Source organism: Lathyrus oleraceus, chromosome 5 (assembly GCF_024323335.1).
Source record: "Lathyrus oleraceus cultivar Zhongwan6 chromosome 5, CAAS_Psat_ZW6_1.0, whole genome shotgun sequence".
Classification (NCBI taxonomy): Eukaryota; Viridiplantae; Streptophyta; class Magnoliopsida; order Fabales; family Fabaceae; genus Lathyrus; species Lathyrus oleraceus.
Window position 1 is genome coordinate 271,490,615 of NC_066583.1, and position 6,424 is coordinate 271,497,038.

The 6,424-nt window shown below is 38.9% G+C and overlaps 1 non-coding gene across 1 annotated transcript; it reads left to right on the top strand.

Annotated features, from left to right (window-relative positions):
* The first annotated feature begins 4,493 nt into the window (after positions 1-4,493).
* On the top strand, positions 4,494-4,600 carry LOC127088436 (small nucleolar RNA R71). The gene has a single exon (XR_007790271.1). It is a non-coding gene; the product is annotated as a small nucleolar RNA R71 (small nucleolar RNA).
* The last annotated feature ends 1,824 nt before the right edge of the window (positions 4,601-6,424 follow it).

Genomic DNA, 6,424 nt, shown 5'->3' on the forward strand with positions numbered 1-6,424 from the left:
TCCAATTCGTGAATGTCCAAAATTCGCTTTTCGCCTGCGGAAGTATAATTTAGATTTAGGGTCTTAATTGTCCAATAAGCTTTGTGTTCTAATTCCATAGGGAGATGACATGATTTACCATAGACTAATTTAAAGGGTGTGGACCCTATTGAGGTCTTGTAGGCTGTCCTATAGGCCCAGAGAGCTTCGTTTAGTTTAGATGACCAGTCTTTTCTAGATATTTCGACAGTCTTTTCTAGAATTTGTTTGATTTCTCTATTCGAAACTTCGACTTGCCCATTGGTTTGTGGGTGATAAGGTGTTGCTACATGGTGTCGGACTCCATACTTCAGAAGAAGTTTCCCAAAGATATTCGATATGAAATGGGAGCCACCGTCACTAACGATTAGTTTTTGCACACCGAATATAGGAAATATTATATTCTTGAACAACTTAATCACTACTCGTGTGTCATTTGTCGGAGAAGCTACGACCTCGATCCATTTCGAAACGTAATCGACATCTACGAGTATGTACTTATTACCAAAAGAAGACGGGAATGGTCCCATGAAGTCAATCCCCCACACATCAAAGACTTCCACTTCTAAGATGCCTGTTTGTGGCATCTCATCGCGTCTTGAAACGTTACCAGTGCGTTGGCACCGGTCGCAATTTATAACCGCATTATGGACATCTTTCCATAGAGTAGGCCAAAAGAGGCCCGATTGTAAGATCTTATCACAAGTTTTTGAAGTGCTTGCGTGCCCACCATAGGGGGCGGAATGACAATGAGAGATTATATCGTCTATTTCATCCTCAGGAACACATCGACGAAAAATACCGTCGGTACCTCTTTTGAAAAGTAGAGGTTCATCCCAGTAGTATTATTTTAGGTCATGAAAGAATTTCTTCTTTTATTGGTATGATAGGTCCGGTGGAAGTACTCCAACAGCTAGGTAGTTGACAAAATCAGCATACCATGGCAGAGTTGCATTCGCATGAATTTCTTCCATGGATTCTTCTATTTTGGTATCATTTAAGGTTAGTTCAGACGTGTCGCTTTCCATTTGGGCTATAAGTCGTTCGTAAGGTAAATCATCATTGATTGGAATTTGTTCAGGCTTATTCCCTTCGATTCGTGATAAGTGGTCTGCTACTCCGTTTTCAGTACCCTTCTTATCTTTTATTTCTAAGTCAAATTCTTGTAAGAGTAGGATCCATCTTAAGAGTCTTGGTTTGGCATCCTTCTTACTTAGCAAATATCTAATAGTGGTGTGGTCAGTATAGATAATGATTTTCACTCCTACTAAGTAGGAACGAAATTTGTCTAAAGCGAACACAACAGCTAGAAGTTCCTTTTCAGTGGTGGCATAGTTCATTTGGGCAGGATTTAATGTTCTACTTGCGTAGTAGATAGCATGAAGTTTTTTATCCTTTCTTTGTCCTAGCACTGCGCCTACGACATAATCACTCGCATCACACATGATTTCGAAAGGTAATCTTCAGTCAGGTGGTTACATGATAGGTGCAGTGATTAAAGATGTTTTTTAATTGTTCAAACGCTGTTAGATATTTCTCATCAAAGATAAAGTCAGCGTCTTTCATTAATAAACCAGTAAGTGGTTTGGTAATTTTCGAGAAATCCTTGATAAAGCGTCGGTAGAAACCGGCGTGTCCTAGAAAGCTTCGTATTTCTCGTACGGTTTTTGGAGGTTGAAGATTCTCTATGATATTGATCTTAGCTTTGTCTACTTCAATTCCTTTATCCGATACTATGTGTCCTAACACGATTCCTTGTTGGACCATGAAATGTCATTTCTCCTAGTTCAAGACAAGATTCACCTTTACGCATCTTTCAAGTACCATTTCAAGGTTTGATAGACATCCTTCGAAGCTCTGCCCACAAACAAAAAAATCATCCATAAAGACTTCCATAATGTCGTATATAAAGTCAGCGAAGATTGACATCATGCATCTTTGGAATGTTGCGGGAGCGTTGCATAGTCCAAATGGCATTCGTCGATAAGCAAATGTACCATAGGGGCATGTGAAGGTTATTTTTTCTTGGTCGTCAGGATGGATAGGAATTTGAAAGAATCCTGAATAACCGTCTAGATAGCAGAAGTAGGAATGCTTAGCCAATCGTTCAAGCATTTGATCAATGAAAGGCAGAGGAAAATGATCCTTTCGAGTGGCTTTGTTTAGTTTCCTATAATCGATACACATTCTACTTCCGGTCACAACTCTTTGTGCTATAGATTCGCCTTTTTCGTTCTTAACAATTGTAACACCCCCTTTCTTGGGTACTACATGAACGGGGCTAACCCATTGACTATCAGAGATCGGGTATATGATTCCTGTATCTAATAACTTCTTTACTTCATCCTTGACTACAGTACTTAAGATTGGGTTGATCCTTCTCTGGTGTTCTCTAGAGGTTTTACAATCTTCCTCTAGCATAATACGATGTATACAGATAGAAGGACTTATTCCTTTTAGGTCAGTGATGCTGTAGCCTAACGCAGTTGGATATTTTCTTAAGACATCTAGTAACTTTTCAGTTTTCATCTGTCCCAAGTCAGTGTTGACTATAACTGGTCTTTTGAGTTCAGTGTCTAGGAATTCGCATCTTAGGTTCTTTGGTAGTGTTTTTAATTCTAAGTCTGGTTTCTTCGGGCATGGCATGTGGTTAGGTGTAAGTGCTAAGCATTCGCTTAAACTGTAATTTTGGTATGGTTCATGCCAATTATCATCTTCAAAGATTAGAGGGATTTGGATTTTTATTATATCAGAATATGTGGTTTCTTGCATCTTCATCTCTCTTACGCACTCGTCTATGACATCAAGTAGATAACAGGTATCGTCTATAGCTGGCGCTTGTAAGAATTATGTTAAGATGAATTCAACCTTTTCTTCTCCAACTTCGAATGTTATCTTACCTCTTTTCACGTCTATTATGGCTCCGGCGGTAGCTAAGAATGGCCTTCCTAATATAATAGGTGTACTGGCATCTTCTTTGATGTCCATGATTATGAAGTTTGTAGGAATGTAGAATTGTCCTACACGTACTGGGACATTCTCTAGTATACCAACAGGATATTTGATTGAGCGGTCAGCTAGTTGAACAAACATCTTGGTTGGTCTTAGTTCTCCCAATGTTGAGCCTTTTACAGATGCTAAAGGGCATTACACTAATGTTGGCTCCTAGGTCGCATAGAGCTTTGTCTATGACGAACTTTCCAATGACACAGGGTATGGAGAAACTACCTGGGTATTTTAGTTTAGGAGGCATGTTATTTTGGATTATTGCGCTACACTCAGCAGTAAGTGTAACGGTTTCATTATCCTCGATCTTTTTCTTATTGGATAAGATCTCTTTAAGAAATTTGGCATATGAGGGCTTTTGTGTGATGACTTATGTAAAGGGAATTATAATGTTTAGTTGCTTCAGAAGTTCAACAAATTTCTTAAATTGCCCTGCAGTTTTAGAATTTGCGAGTCTTTGAGGATACGAAATGGGTGGTTTATAAGGCGGTGGAGGCACATAAGGTTTTTCTTTCTCATCGGCCTCTTGGGTATTCTCTTCTTTCTCCTTCGGTTCACTTACCTTCTCATTTGTTATTTTGTCTGGTTTTTGGTACATGGCAAGATTTTAGAGTCTTGGATCTATGAGTCCGTCTAGTTCTTTTCCACTCCTTAATATAACGACATTTGCATGTCCTTTTGGATTAGGTTGCGGCTGTCCAGGAAATGTGCCATCGTGAGCAGCAGTAGATGCTTGTTGTTGAGCCACTTGTGAAATATGTGTTTCAAGCATTTTGTTGTGGGTGGCTAAGGCGTCTACTTTGCTCTCTAGTTGTTTAAGTTGCTCACTAGTATGTATGTTTTGGTTCAAGAAGTCTTTGTTTGTTTGAGCTTGGGTAGCTATGAAGCTTTCCATCATTAGTTCAAGGTTGGACTTCCTAGGTGTGTTAGGAGCATTATTAGCTGGATTTTGATATCCAGGCGGAACAACGGGTGCTTGGCCAGGTGCATACAGGACGTTGTTATTCTTATACGAAAAGTTAGGATGGTTTTTCCAACCTGGGTTGTATGTATTAGAATAAGGATTTCCTTGTGTGTAATTTACTTGATCAGTGGGGACTCCTGCCAATATCTAACATTCTGGTGCAGTGTGTCCAGGAGTTCCACATAACTCACAGTATGGAGTCACGGTAGCCACGGTGACTGCAGGTGGTATGGTCAAGTTCGTCTAACTTTTGAACAAGGGCATCTACCTTGCATGGACGTGGTCAAGACTACTGATTTTGTACATTCCACCTTTTGTTTGGGACTTTTCTACTGGAGTTCTTTCACCTCCCTATTGGCAATGGTTTTGGGCCATGTTTTTAATAAGTTGATAGGCTTCGTTGTATGACTTGTCCATAAGTGCACCACCCGCGGCAGTGTCTACTGTCAGTCTTGTGTTATACAAAAGCCCATTGTAAAATGTGTGAATGATCACCCAGTCTTCCAGACCGTGATGTGGACATATCCTCATCATGTCTTTGTATCTCTCCCACGCGTCGTAGAGAGATTCTACATCTTTTTGTCAAAATCCGTTGATTTGAGCTCTCAGCATAGCAGTTTTGCTTGGTGGAAAATATCGGGATAAGAAGATGTTCTTCAGTTCTTCCCATGTTGTAACTGAGTTGGATGGCAAGGATTGCAACCAGGCCCAAGCTCTGTCTCTTAGAGAGAAAGGAAAAAAGGCTTAGTCTTATCGCATCTTGAGATACACCATCCGCCTTCACAGTGTCTGCGTACTGCACAAACTTGGTCAAATGTTCATTAGGGTCGTCCGTAGGAGTTCTAGCAAATTGATGTTGTTGGACGGTTGATAATAATGAGGGTTTCAGCTCGAAATTGTTTTGATTGATAGCAGGGGCAGCAATGCTGCTGTGAGGTTCTTGTTGGGACGGGGTAGCGTAGAACTTAAGAGGACGATTCCGTGGTTCCACTGTAGCCATGGTTGGTTTTTCAACTGGTTCAGTAGTAGGAAAGAAGATATCAGGAATATTATACCTTCGTTGGTACTCTAGTATTCGACGTCTTAAATATAAGAAACACTCTAATTCTGCGATTGGTGGTGCTAAGTTGTCTCCTTGTGAGCGAGTACTTGGCATACAATCGGGGGAAATAAGGGAAAGGAGATTAGTTTTTTACCTTAGTTTATACTGTGGAACGAAAGAATCGTACTATTTGACTAAATCAGATCCCCGACAACGACGCCAAAAACTTAATATGTCTCGTGACTGTATATAAAATATAGCCTATCGGGTACTTGACTGCAAGTGCACAGTCTAGTCGTTTTAGTTTTAAAAGATATCGAACCCACAGGGACCGATGGTCAAACTAATGCTACCGACGTTACTATGTTTAGCTAAGGGAATGATTTTTAGAAGTTTGGTTGAACAAAAATTAAATCTAAGGGAAGTTAAGTTTTAAGAAAATATTAATAGGGGGATATCAGTATGCAACACATTAATCGTCATGGATTCGATAAGTCACCGGTGTATAATTTAAGTACCAAATATCTTTCAGTAGAAAATACTTATTTAAAAGGCTTTATCTCACACTCTCGTGATTGTTGATTCGGGCTATACCTTTTAGTCAGAATGTATGCTCCCGCTGTCCCATTTGAAGTTAAAAATACTTTTTGAAAATAAATAAGTTCTAATTGCTTTTAAAGTGCTCTCGCTATTTTTAAAATTAATGCCTAGTTTTTACTATCCAATTCGACCCTCACGCTCTCGCGATTGTCGGTTCTCACCTTAGTTAATTTCCCACTCTTGTGGCAAAATTGTATTAAATAGCTTCCCACTTTTGTGACAAAGTTAATTAAATTTAAATTAAAAACCACAGCCAAAAAGATTGTTTGAGAAAAGAAGTTTTACACCGATTATTATTAAATCCCGTCTAATTAAATTGTTTACATACCGATACCGGTAGTTTAGCCGGACATGTTAAATAATGCAAACACAGACGAGCATAAACAAATCAACAATACAGCAAACATGATTACAATAATAATAAAGCAATGACAATAGTAATTGAATAAAAACTTGGAAATTGGATTAATAGTGCCGAATCTTGAAGTACTTAAGCAGTCCTCTACAAGCCGGTAGGATTCTGCTTCTTTGAAATTATTGCTTAAACTAAATTAAATAAATTGCAGTAGTTCCCCAGTGTAGGAAACTACTACTTTGGCTAAATGAAAAACAGAAAGGAAAAAGGGAAAACGGAAACTCTGAATGGTAAAAAGAAAATAATGTTGCTGAAGAAAAATAAAAGAAAAACAGAATTGTTGTGGAAAAATAAAATGCAGAGAAAGGTCTTGAAAGTTGGCTTCAGAGAGGAAAAATTAAGCGTCCCCCGTAGGTTTCCAACTTCCATCCTTTTATAT